Source organism: Mizuhopecten yessoensis, unplaced genomic scaffold, assembly GCF_002113885.1.
Source record: "Mizuhopecten yessoensis strain PY_sf001 unplaced genomic scaffold, ASM211388v2 scaffold4701, whole genome shotgun sequence".
Taxonomy (NCBI): domain Eukaryota; kingdom Metazoa; phylum Mollusca; class Bivalvia; order Pectinida; family Pectinidae; genus Mizuhopecten; species Mizuhopecten yessoensis.
Genome location: NW_018405678.1, coordinates 228,823 through 243,703, shown reverse-complemented (window position 1 = coordinate 243,703; position 14,881 = coordinate 228,823). Strand labels below are relative to the sequence as shown.

The 14,881-nt window shown below is 36.5% G+C and overlaps 1 protein-coding gene across 1 annotated transcript in view; it reads left to right on the top strand.

Annotated features, from left to right (window-relative positions):
• LOC110449606 (CAP-Gly domain-containing linker protein 1-like) overlaps positions 1–14,881 on the top strand; it is a 96,353-nt gene that overhangs the window by 44,126 nt on the left and 37,346 nt on the right. The gene's annotated exons all lie outside the window — the stretch shown is intronic.

Genomic DNA, 14,881 nt, shown 5'->3' with positions numbered 1-14,881 from the left:
GTAATTATAGAGACTGATGGCCAGTCAAAGTCTAACCCGACCAAAGACAGGTAAATGTTTCCAATAAGTGGTCCTTCTGATAGCTGGTCACACAGTATTGAAGCTAGCTACTTATTGGAGGACACAACCCATGTGTTAATAGTTTAACCCTTTCACCCCTATGCAACTTTAGTAGACTCTCCAATACATTGATCTGGGTGAGTCCTTTATTGTCTACAGTACAGTGGTGAAAGGGTTAAGGTTTGGATAATCAGCATTTTGCTCTAACACTATAACTGCCTACTGGAATTTTGTATAAAGAGTATATGCTCATTTCAGAGTCTTTATTTTTGCATTTAAAAAAAATCTTTGCAATTAACTGTTAATTAATTCAATAAAATCATAAAGCTTCATTATTCGTGGAATTAGAAACAAACAAAAATGTAATCACTTTGATTGTACGAGTTACGAAATTAGGAAAAACACATCTACTTAAAAATTTAATTTTACTGATGAAAACAGTGCTGAAAAGATACATTTCAGATACAGCTTTGTTGTTCAAATTTAACAGTTATAAATACTAACTCAATACTAACAGTTAAACTGAAATAATACCCCTAACATTGTTGTTGTGAGTTAGGGAAGAACCGTTGTATATTACAGCCAAATCTAACTGTGACATCTGAACCTAACCGTATACTTATCCAATACTGGGCAAATCCAGGGGTCAGGTCATGATCAATGCAGTAAAAATTTGAAAAATATTCACTTACTATTTCCATCAAAAAAGTGATTAGCTGAAGGGTTGTATAGGTGTACCACAGAACTTAGTTTTGTGGTTATGAGCAAAACTCCATAGTTGAAGATAGAAAGGTAATTTTGGAGAAAGAAAATAAAAATGCCTTGAATAATTGCATGTTATAATTAAAAATCAACAAGTGAAATTTGTTAACACTGAATTTTTTACAGCACAAAATAACAGCTAACAATTTATTTTATCCATATATACAATATGACACAGAAGAATGTATGTATACACTTCACGTATGAAAATACTTACCCCGATTTAGATATGTACATTATTGCACTGCTTATATCTATTATATTACCCGGGGAAAAGCAACATACTGTAGCGAGCCCTAGTCTGGTGAAGTTAATAATAATTATAATAATTTGACACTGATGTGCAGGTGTTGGGAAGGTTGTATATCTAATAACAAAGGAATATGGCTCATCTTAAGATTAAAATTTAAATTAAGAAAAAAATGCATATAAAATGAAATGATTTGCATTTGTATTAGGTTATTCTTAATTATATAAAGTCAACCCACAGCTATATGTTGACACCATTGAACCAGAAGATGATCAAAAATATTAAGGATATCAATGTAGGTAATACACAGGTTAATCTGTCATTTCTGTATACACCTACATATGTAAATATACAGATTGTTAAAATATCCTGTTTGATGTCAGTAAGTTTCATAGATTAATCTTCAACAGGTTTTAAACTACGTATTTATTTTGTGCATTCTATTAGATATGCTTACAGCTTACATGAAGGTGTTGTGCTTTGAGTTCCAAGACATATATGTAATGTTTGGACATTTTGATGACCCTGTTTATCCTGATACAATTATTTTGAATCTGGAATAACTATTTTGCAGGTTAACCCATCATAAGTGTAACATTTAAAGTGGAGTTACATCATTGTGGAAATGAATCTAATATTGAAGCATTAATGAGCTCTGAGCAAGTTTTCATGACAATAGTAAACCAGAATTCATCATCACCAATGCTTCACCTGAAGCTTCAATCTTTAGCATCTACAATTGTTTTCCAATCAAAGGGCTGTCCTGTTAAATGTATACTGTAGAGTATACTGTTACAGTTAAAACCGAATCACTTGGGGACATTGTAGTAGAGGCCCTTATTGATTTTATACACGGAATCTCTGTGTGTACTGTATTGTGTAAGATTGCTGTCTGTATGTGACCTCATTCCAGCAAAAATCTAGTGCAGAAAGCTCGTAATTAAAACAGGGAAATTGTGCTGTTCATGGTCTTGTAAAATGGTCGGAGATTGTTTAGGCTGCAGATATCTTAATCTGCATGTTTGGATAAAAAGTCAGAAGATATTCGTTTTAAGATATCCAACAATCCATGGCCTAATAAAAAATGTTGGATGATTGATATTCAAGCTATAGATATGAAAATGTTTTCATGCTGTAGATATCTGGCCGTCCATGATCTATAAAAGAGTCGGCTATACTCTTGCTGTAGATATCTGGTTGTCCATGATCTATAAAATAGGCCGCTATACTCTTGCTTTAGATATTTTGCTGTCCATGATCTATAAAAGAGTCAGCTATACTCTTGCTGTAGATATCTGGCTGTCCATGATCTGTAAAAGAGTCAGCTATACTCGTGCTATAGATATCTGGCTGTCCATGATCTGTAAAAGAATCAGCTATACTCATGCTGTAGATATCTGACTGTCCATGATCTGTAAAAGAGTCCGCTATACTCTTGCTGTAGATATCTGGCTGTCCATGATCTATAAAAGAGTCAGCTATACTCTTGCTGTAGATATCTTGTTGTCCATTATCTATAAAATAGGCCGCTATGCTCTTGCTATAGATATCTGGTTGTCCATGATCTATAAAATAGGCCGCTATGCTCTTGCTATAGATATCTGGTTGTCCATGATCTATAAAATAGGCCGCTATTCTCTTGCTATAGATATCTTGCTGTCCATGATCTATAAAAGAGGCAGCTATACTCTTACTGTCGTTATCTGGTTGTCCATGATTTTGTAAAAGAGTCGGCTATATTTGTGCTGTAGATATCTGTCTGTCCATGATCTATAAAAGAGTCAGCTATACTCTTGCTATAGATATCTGGCTTAATGTGATCTGTTAAAAAAAGAGTCAGCTATACTCTTGCTGTAGATATCTGGTTGTCCATGATTTGGTAAAAGAGTCGGCTATATTTGTGCTGTAGATATCAGGCTCTACATGACTTATAAAAGAGTCAGCTTTACTCTTGCTATAGATATCTAGGTGATTGTGATCTGTAAAAGAGTCAGCTATACTCTTGCTGTAGATATCAGGCTGATCGTGGTTTGTAAAAGAGTCAGCTATACTAATATGTAGATATCTTGCTGTTTATGATCTGTAAAAGAGTCCGCTATACTAATGTGGTAAATATCTGACTGTCCATAATCTATAAAAGATTCGTCTATACTCTTGCTGTAGATATCTGGCTGATTGTGATCTGTAAAAGAGTCGTCTATATTTGTGCTATAGATATCTGGCTGTCCATGATCTGTAAAAGAATCAGCTATACTCATGCTGTAGATATCTGACTGTCCATGATCTGTAAAAGAGTCCGCTATACTCTTGCTGTAGATATCTGGCTGTCCATGATTTGTAAAAGAGTCGGCTATACTTGTGCTATAGATATCTGGCTGTCCATGATCTGTAAAACAGTCAGCTATTCTCTTGCTGTAGATATCTGGCTGTCCATGATCTGTAAAAGAGTCAGCTATACTCGTGCTGTAGATATCTGCCTGTCCATGATCTGTAAAACAGTCAGCTATACTCTTGCTGTAGATATCTGGCTGTCCATGATCTGTAAAACAGTCACCTATACTCTTGCTGTAGATATCTGGTTGTCCATGTTTTGGTTAAAGCGTCGACAATATTTGTGCTGTAGATATCTGTCTTTCCATGATCTATAAAAGAGTCAGCTATAATCTTGCTGTAGATATCTGGCTGTCCATGATTTGTAAAAGAGTCGGCTATACTTGTGCTATAGATATCTGGCTGTCAATGATCTGTAAAACAGTCAGCTATACTCTTACTGTAGATATCTGGCTGTCCATGATCTGTAAAACAGTCACCTATACTCTTGCTGTAGATATCTGGCTGTCCATGATCTGTAAAAGAGTTCGCTATACTCTTGCTGTAGATATCTGGTTGTCCATGATTTGGTAAAAGAGTCAGCTTTACTCTTGCTGTAGATATCTAGGTGATTGTGATCTGTAAAAGAGTCAGCGATACTCTTGCTGTAGATATCTGGCTGATCGTGGTTTGTAAAAGAGTCGGCTATACTTGTGCTATAGATATCTGGCTGTCCATGATCTGTAAAACAGTCAGCTTTACTCTTGCTGTAGATATCTAGGTGATTGTAATCTGTAAAAGAGTCAGCTATACTCTTGCTGTAGATATCTGGCTGATCGTGGTTTGTAAAAGAGTCGGCTATACTAATATGTAGATATCTGGCTGTTTATGATCTGTAAAAGAGTCCGCTATACTTGTATGGTAAATATCTGACTGTCCATAATCTATAAAAGAGTCAGCTTTACTCTTGCTGTAGATATCTGGCTGTCCATGATCTGTAAAAGAGTCAGCTATACTCTTGCTGTAGATATCTGGCTGTCCATGACCTATAAAAGAGTCTGCTATACTCTTCCTATAGATATCTGGCTGTCCATGATCTGTAAAACAGTCAGCTATACTCGTGCTGTAGATATCTGTCTGTCCATGATCAGTAAAACAGTCAGCTATACTCTTGCTGTAGATACAATGTATCTGACTGTCCATGATCTGTAAAAGAGTCAGCTATACTCTTGCTTTAGATATCGGGCTGTCCATGATCTGTAAAAGAGTCAGCTATACTCGTGCTATAGATATCTGGCTGTCCATGATCTATAAAAGAGTCAGCTATACTCTTGCTGTAGATATCTGGCTGTCCATTAGCTGTAAAACAGTCAGCTTTACTCTTGCTGTAGATATCTGGCTGTCCATGACCTGTTAAAGAGTTGGCTATACTCTTGCTGTAGATATCTGGTTGTCCATGATCTGTAAAAGAGTCAGCTATACTCGTTATATAGATATCTGGCTGTCCATGACCTATAAAAGAGTCTGCTATACTATTGCTATAGATATCTGGCTGTCCATGATCTGTAAAAGAGTCAGCTATACTCATGCTATAGATATCTGGCTGTCCATGACCTATAAAAGAATCTGCTATATTCTTGCTATAGATATCTGGCTGTCCATGTTCTGTAAAAGAGTCAGCTATACTCGTGCTATAGATATCTGGCTGTCCATGATGTATAAAAGAGTCAGCTATACTCTTGCTATAGATATCTGGCTGTCCATGACCTATAAAAGAGTCTGCTATACTCTTCCTATAGATATCTGGCTGTCCATGATCTGTAAAAGAGTCAGCTATACTCATGCTATAGATATCTGGCTGTCCATGATCTGTAAAAGAGTCAGCTATATTTGTGCTGTAGATATCTGGTTGTCCATGATCTATAAAAGAGTCAGCTATACTCGTGCTATAGATATCTGGCTGTCCATGATCTGTAAAAGAGTCAGCTATATTTGTGGTGTAGATATCTGGTTGTCCATGACCTATAAAAGAGTCGGCTATACTCATGCTATAGATATCTGGCTGTCCATGATCTGTAAAAGAGTCAGCTATACTCGTGCTATAGATATCTGGCTGTCCATGATCTGTAAAAGAGTCAGCTATACTCTTGCTGTAGATATCTGGCTGTCCATGACCTATAAAAGAGTCAGCTATACTCTTGCTTTAGACATCTGGCTGATTGTGATCTGTAAAAGAGTCAGCTATACTTGTTACACATCTTGTTGAGATGTCCTTGATGTTGTGGTATAGCCAGTCGATACTTAGAATTAAAAATGAATCACCAAAATCGTCTCTGGCATAATAGAAGGATCAAAGGATCGTGTCTGATCTGACTCGTAGGACTTGTTAGCTCAGCGGGTCCGAAGGACCAAGGTGAGCTTATGCCATACTGTGGCGTCCGTCGTCCGTCTGTCAACAATTTCTTTAAACGACTTCTTCTTAACCACTGATTGGAATTTAACTAAATTTGACTGGAAGCATCCCTAGGTGTTGGGGATTCAAAATTGTACAGATGGTGGGGCTGACCCCCCAGGGGGCTGAGGGGCGGGGCAAAAAGGGTTATTTGGTTATATTGCTTTAAGCAACTTCTTCTCTGGAACTAAGTGATGGATATCAACCATATTAGACTGGAAGTATCCCTAGGTGGTGGGGATTCAAAAATGTACAAATGGTGGGGCTGGTCCCCCACAGGGCTGAGGGCTGGGCCAAAAGGGGGCAATTTGGCTATATTTCTATAAACGACTTCTTCTGTAGAACTATGCCATGGATATCGATCATATTTGGTCGGAAGCATTCATGGGAGGCAGGGATAAAATTGTACAAATGGTGGGGATCACCCCCCCCCGGGCTAAGGGGTGGGGCCAAAAAAAGTTTATTGCTTGGAAATGGTTGAGATCCCCACCATATAACCATATAGACAGTTGCTGAGTATAAAGAGAAGAATGCACATTTGCTTCCGGGATGGCCCTAGGGTCTGGCCCCACCCTTGGAAACATAGTCCTTGGGCCATAACTTTAAAACTATTAAGATATCCACCCCAAAACTATATATATAAAAGCTGGGCATAAAGAGACGAATGCAGTCACGATGTTAGAATAGACCCTGGGGTCTGACCACTCCCCTAGGGACCTAGTTTCTTAGTCACAGCTTGGAAACAGTTGAGATCGCCACCCTATAACCATATAGACAATTGCTGAGTATAAAGAGATGAATGCACATATGCTTCCAGGATGGCCTTGGGGACTGCCCCACCCTTGGAGACTTAACCCCTGGGTCATAACTTTGAAATGGTTAAGATCCCCACCCCAAAACTATATATACAATTGTTGGGCATAAAGAGACAAATGCAGTCATGATATTAGAATTGACCCCAGGGTTTGCCCCACCCTTGCAGACTTAACCCCAGGGTCATAACTTTGAAACGGTTGAGATCCCCACCCCAAAACTATATATACAAATGCTGGGCAAAAAGAGACAAATGCATTCATGATATTAGAATTGATCCTGGGGTCTGGCCACAACCGTAGGGACCTAGTTTCTGAGTCACAGCTTGGAAACAGTTGAGATCCCCACCCTATAACCATACATAAAATTGCTAGGCATGAAAAATCGAATACAGATATATATATATGCTACAAGGATTGACCTTGGGGTCTGGCATATTCCCTTGGATCTCATTTGGAGAATATTTTGCCATGATTGCTTAGATATCCAGGTGAGCGATACAGGCCCTATGGGCCTCTTGTATTAAAATTTAGAATAGACTAGTTTCATCTCTTGAGAAATCATCTGGTTAGGCAGAATAACAAGATAAACCAAGACTGGTTCTAAGTGATGTCTGGGTACACTTAAAGCAGAATGGCAAATCTCTTAGAGGAAATACGTGTTTAGTGTAATACCAGACAGGCTCGTATGCTCACAGATAACACACAGAATCCAGTCTTGTTATACACTCCACTGTTGTGATGGATCTTTACTACTCGAGGCACAAATGCTGATTACTTTATGTGATATAGTGCGATAACTTAAACTTGCATTTTATATGAATGTTATTTTAGAAAATTAGCACAACAGGTCGATAACTGAAGCTTGACAGAATTGTAATTGATAGATTCAGTGAGTGAGGTTTATAAGGAATGGCTATAGCTGGTTGCTATCAAGCAATCATCATCAAGATTTTTGTCTTTGGACATACCGTGTGAAATTTAGTAGCAATGAAATCAGGGTAATTTTGCATTTAATTAGTATCGTTCCATCATTACACTTGACATGAAAGATGCAGTATCGAAAGGACTTGGGGCGTTATGGGTCATTTTTGGCCTCATAAAAAGTAAAAATTTCAACTTGAATTTATTTACCAATTTCTGTTATAAACATCATATTGATTAATTAGGACTATCTTTCTTGGGGTATATGTTTTCCAATGTGCATGCGTAGATGCACTACCATAGCAACGGAATTGCCTTGTTGAGTGTTTAGTTAATTTCCTTCAAAATGGCCAATTTTCAACCAAATAACTCATAAAAGGCGATAGTCACGCATTTTATTATGAAAATGCGGGTTTATGTCTCTCTTTGTAATGCCATTTCTCCTAAACCAGTTGTCAAATGAATTTCATATTTTCATCATTTACTCCAGATTACGAATATAACAACTAATTCAAAATCCCCGATGAGGCCGGAAATGACCCTTTACGCCCCTACTCCGTTAACTTGGAGGGGAATTTGATTTCAGTCAAAGGAGAGCACAGTAACCATATTGTGGTATACAGCAGACATCGATTCTACTAACTATTATGGTGTCACTTTGGACCTGAAATAGTTCTGACAATTCTAGTGTCAATTTATACATCTTAACCCTTTCACCATAATGGACTTATCCATACCAATGCATGGTAGAGTCTATTTAAGCTACATAGGGGTGAAATGATTAAGGTGTACTACACCAACATAGCAACTCGTGCCCATTCAGGGTTAGAAAAGACCTGTTGTATATAGTATCATAGCAGTTGACTAATGTTTTGGCCCTACACAGTCTGGGGACTTGTCTCCTGTGTCTCCCACTCAGCTAGGGGACATGTATCAAAACAAAATTGGTGTGCTGCCCTCATAGCAAAACCTGAGGCCTCTGTTTCTTTGTTTTTTCTCCTACGTTGTATTTTCATGTTGTATTTGGCAACGTCTCCTAGCTTGTCGCCATGAGTCTCCCGGACAATCCAGGAAACTTATACATGATTGTAACTTGTCTGGCTTGGATGGGTGATGTTACAGACCTCTCCATTGGATATTTCACGATCTGCCTTTATTGGTATTTGAATGTCTGTTGAATTTGTGAATTAATATCCTGAATTCCTACTTTACAGTTAAGTTTTTCTTCAGGAGATAAAATACGCTAGCTCCGTTCATTGTAAGTATGTTTGCGGGATGTATGTGATTGTATACCAGAGTTGGAAAGGAATCTTGAAAGTTCCCTGCACTGACAGAAAAAAACTAGAGGCTGTTTCCTTGCTTTTATGAGGTTAATTAATAGAAAGTATGAAGTAGTTTGTAGACAGCTAGACGTAACATAGATCACTGTATTTAGATTATTGTGCCATGAGTTACATTACAGTGTAGGTATATGGTTGTAAGAGGATGCTTAGGGAACTTAAGTTTTTCCGTAAAAATAATATGAAAGAAAATTATATTAATGGTAACTTGAATTTTGATAATTGAACTTTGGAATGACAGCTCAGATTTCGATAATTACATTTTGCCTATTAACGATGGCTCAGATTTGATAATTACATTTTAGATATTGATGAGGGTCATCGGTGCAGATTTTGAAAATTACATTTTAGATATTAATGAAAGTCATTAGCCGCTAATTTTATTATATATATACATATTTTAACTTCTGTGTAAACATGTAATACCATAATACTGTTGCTTGGAAATGAATGGTCTTAATTGGACAGTAAAGAGTAGGGCGACATATATTTAGATTGTACATATTGATAATCAGAAACTACCATTGGACATCTTGATAAGGAGCATGTCGGTCACCATGGTTACTTCCTAGGAGCATGTGTCAATCACCATAGCTACAGTCACTGCTGAAGCAACTTCTGTGCAATGCAGTTAATATCGGAGATGCATTTTGAATTATTGGTCAGAACTCACGATATATCTGCAGAGGCAGTAATTCTTTTCAAGAGTTTTTTGTAAATATTTGTAGGCAATACTGTTATTTATGGGTAGTTAAGATAATTCTAAGTGGTACATGTAGTAGAAAAACCTACACTCTTGCTTATCTGTAAATTACATACAATGTATTTTAGTGAATGGAAAAAAACGAAACTTTTTTCTCAGCCTACTGCTTGGTTATGAAATAGAACAAATATAGAGAATTGTCATAAAGTTAAAAAGTATAGTGCTTCAGATTTAAAAGAATAGTTTAGATTATTTTAATGTATAGATTCCATGCAGAGTTTACAGTCAGAATAGTGTGACCTTAATTTTCTACTTGCATGAAGGTTTAGGTCAGTTGTAGGTATTTTTATAATATATGGGCCATAATCTGATCAGCCCTGCATCAATAATTCATATGATACTGTGTTTGTGATGGAAAATGTTTCATGTTTGAAAACTGATATTATACATGTAATGGTAGGTACATGTCTACTTAGATGTCTAGTTTATGATAGTGATTACTCATTTAGATAAGCCTGGAGATTTCAGTGTCAGCCCTGCATGCGTCACAGATTGGGTCCTTTTGCATAGTTCAGATGGAATTAACGAAAAAAGTGGGATCCTTTTGAAAGCATATGCTTGACAATGATAAGGAACAATGTAAATGCGATTTTTGTGTAGGTAGAAACATTCATGATGTCTCCACCATGATGGAAAAGACGTCAAAATATGAGATATAGAAGTAATGGTTGGTTATCATGCTTATTCAGCTTGAGTTGGTTAATCGAAAAATATATGATTTCGTACAGTGGGACAACCATACATGTACATGTTGAATTGTTTTGTGTTACGTACTATCTGTATTAATGGCCACCAATGGTTACGTACTATTTCCAGGTCTGTAGCCGAGCAGGGTCCACAGCGGTATGAACCTCATGTGTGCATGTGTGCACTTCACCTGTCTCTCCTTTTGCAATGTTCTACGTACTTTGTTGTACATGTAGTTTCGAGCAAATAGATTCTTTAGCAAAACAAAATTTAAACAAAATGTCATGACAAATTCCTTCACACTTTCCTCAAATTCTTTTTTGAATATTTTAGCAAATATTTCCTCAGAATTTCTTTTCCCAGAACATTCTTCAAATTTGAATTGTTTATTAATGCACAATTGACACCAAACATATCACTTGCAAATTGTTTTCTTCTTTTCAAAGTTTTCCTTGAATTTGTGTGTAGTTTTTAGCCAAAAAGTCACAGTTAAATAGCACCCCTTTCCAAAGCTGTTTTGATGTAGATTTTAATTCGCAGTTTACATATGTTTCTAAATTATCCAGAACCAAATGGCTGTTAGTTGGATATTAAATGAAAAGATAGAACGGACATTTGTTCAAATCACGTTTCGATGGATTTCTACTGTATTACAGATATCACCAAGACATTATCAGTGTATCACTAAGACATGATCGAGGTATCACTAAGACATCATCAGTGTATCACTAAGACATTATCGGGGTATCACTAGGACATTATCAGGGTATCACTAAGACATTATCTGGGTATCACTAAGACATTATCGGGGTATCACTAGGACATTATCGGTGTATCACTAAGACATTATCGGTGTATCACTAAGACATTATCAGTGTATCACTAAGACATTATCGGGGTATCACTAAAACATTATCAGTGTATCACTAAGACATTATCAGTGTATCACTAAGACATTATCAGGGTATCACTATGACATTATCAGTGTATCACTAAGACATTATCAGGGTATCACTAAGACATTGTCGGGGTATCATTATGACATTATCGGTGTATCACTAAGACATTATCAGGGTATCACTATGACATTATCAGGGTATCACTATGACATTATCAGTGTATCACTAAGACATTATCAGGGTATCACTAAGACATTATCGGGGTATCACTAAGACATTATCAGGGTATCACTAAGACATTTTCGGGGTATCACTAAGACATTATCGGGGTATCATTATTATCAGACATCACCATTATAATGTCTGGGTATCATTGCCATTTGTTTAAAAATTAAACCATACAACGTAATTTGTTGATCTAGATTGTGATGACCCCTTCACTTATTCACCCCTTATATAAACTCTTATAATGAACAACTCCAACCTTTGAATTGGAAGAGTTCAAATGTGTCTTCAGGGGTGAATGAGTTAATTAAAAATAAGTAATGAGAGACTTTGTACAGTAAGATAAGCAGTGTTATAAATTGTTAGATAATGAAGAAGTTCTCATCATAACTGTCCATAAAGAGAAAGCATCAAGCAGACACATTTATACCATTCCTGATTTTATTTAATGTGATCATAGTAGCAACTTGTTTTTGAAAAATCCAGTTGTATGTTGGCCGGGTAGTGTTTTCAAATTTAAATCAATTAATCATCTTCACATGTGGAATATCCAATTTTCCTCATTAGATTGATAACAGATGCTGTAGTATTACGATATTACTCTTTATCTTATTTGTATGAACAAAAAAATCGTAATCTGCATTAAAGTAATTCATCATTTAGTTAATAAAATATTAAGCGCAGGAACTATAAATGGACTCACTAGAGCCTCGAGTGTCTTAAAACCTTCTGTCTGTGCGAGATGGAGTTGTGATATATTGATCTCAGTACTGTGTTGCTGGGTTTCATCAGCTGACAATGTAAAAATTCATATCCTCGGGGGGATGGAGGGGTTTTAATTTTTGTTGAAATAGTCAGAATAAATGAGCTCATTAACTCGGAAGTTACATGCAATGGATGTTTATATAGACTGTTTGATCATCACTGCGTGTTGATTTTCTCCTTCACTTTCACCGTTGTGAGTGAAAATACAACAGTACAGCAACTCAATGCAATGGAAATTTGGCATTAAAACTGGATAAAATGATTGCATTGTTATAGATTTTACCATCTGTCAAAAAAAATAAATGGAAGTTACAACCCTGATAGTGCAACATATTAAATGAAATAGAAATTTTCACATTCACGAGAATCTTGAATGTGAATTCTCATCATGGGTTGCTTTAGAATATTCAAACTACCTAAATCTGATGATCAAATATGATAGAACGTTGAAAAAGCTCATCGTCATGGCTTTTGCTAGATAGATCAGCAATTTTGTATTTTCTCCAAAGAGCAATCGGAGACCTTAGCTAGAACTGTACATGTGTAGAGACTATTAGCCTCAGTGACTGTTCGGGGAAGTTGCGCTTGTGGTGAAATAACTTCATTGGCAAATCAGTACCAGCTACAATAACGACGGGACTGGTCCTTGATTCAGGTCCGTAACGGCATTTCTTATTGACTGACTGTAGTGAATTTAAGGGGAGAAGGCGTTCAGCTATGGATAATAACTTTCAGGAAATCTACCGTTTTCATTCTAGACGATTCAAAGTCATCTACACGGATTCCTGTCATCGTTTTAATCTTGACAGTGACAGCTGAGGGATACAAATTTCATCCAGAATTTTACAGTTTGGTGTATGTGTGCTTCCCTATTGTTTGGATTCCACGAGGATCGATGGTTTTGATTGCTATCAATTTACTCAGACGTTTCGAATTGCCGAAAGGGCTTTACCTACTGTTAGTGTTCAGCATGGATTTCCATGCTTATTCTAATATACATGAAATTGTATTGATACTATAATGATAATATGTATTTCAATCTATACCATTGTTCAATAGTGATAGATGAATTCTTTCAAAAAAATAATTGATAAAAGAAGCTTTGCTGTAATAGGGGAATCTATATATTATGACCTTTCAGAAGATTTTTGTTTTGGGAATGTTCGAAGTGATAGTACTAATGTAATACATATTTCATAGTGTATACATATTCTTAACCTGATATAGCAAATTTGAAATTTGTGAAATTTCCACTTTCATGGAGTAATTATAATTGGATTATCGTGTCTTGTGAGTGAATGATGACTGATGTTGTTGGATTAGTATACCTTGTGAGTAGTTGGATCATTAGACCTGTTGGGTAATTAGTCCCCCACTCCGGTACTACCAAAGGGGATTATAGGTTTGCAGTCCGTCCATCCGTCGTCAGTCCGTAAGTCCATCAGTCAGACTCTCAGTGCTTCAAATTGTCTTGGAATATTTCATATACTCTTTACAGATTCAATTTTCATTTTTTATGTCATGAGTTCCTCTGGAGATGGCGGAGTTTCACATTCTTAAATCGAATATTGTGATCACTTGTATACAGAGTTAAGGCCCTTTGTTCATCCTGAGTCACTTTGTCTGTGGCATATTTCATAAAGTAGATGTCAGCTACAGTTCCCAAATTTATGTATGTGGGTACTTTTAGATAGCGGAGTAACAGATATTATATTCCCTTATGTACAGAGTTATGGTCTTTTGTACTTTTTTCATCCGAAGTTTGTACAGAACTTGGGGAGTATGAATTGCTCACAATACATTGTCTTGTTTAGAAGAGTGTTGAGGTGGTACGGTACAATATTGGCTATTGATTACCACTTATCATTTTTCACAGAGAAAAAAATCTTCACCTTCAGTGTCACAGACTTACTAATACTAGCTATCCAAGTTGGATTAACCGTTACAGAGATAATTAGACAAGATTTATACTTAAAAGGACTGTTACCATGAGATTTGTATGGGATTGTTATCAGGACTGTTAATATGGTAAGAATTAAACAGGATTTGTAATCTAAAGGAAGGTTATGTTGAGATTTGGACAGGGTTAACATTAGGACTGCTATACTGTAGCGGAGTTGAACTGGGTCGATCACGGGCGACCAGGCAGCTCAACTGGTAGAGCGTCTGTCTGGTGTTCCGAGGGTCCAAGGTTTGGATTTCAGTCTGGCAGTGCGGTTTTCCTGTCCCGTTACGTTACCGTGAAAATAAGATGCAGAAAAGGCTCTTCCCTGTTGCTATACGTGTCATGCAGACTTTGGAGTTTTTCAGGATATGTCAATGCTGACTGGGCAGAAATCAATATAGTTATAAGATCATTGTGGAACTTGTCTCGATTCTTGGTATTTAAAGTTGAGATATCGTCTTTTTATTTATTTTGTTTCGATTTTCTGTCTCAAAGGTTGAGGTTTGATGTTTATGTAAAGGGTTTGGGGGTTCGATTGTCATTGCTCATAGCAGTAGAGAATCTAAAATGTTTTTTTTTTTTATCATAGTTAAGTGTAAAATCTGAAATTAATTTGATGCACTAAGTTGTGGTTTCATGATAATTATATAGAGTAGTCAAAGTTGATCGATGCTCATGATTGCTTTC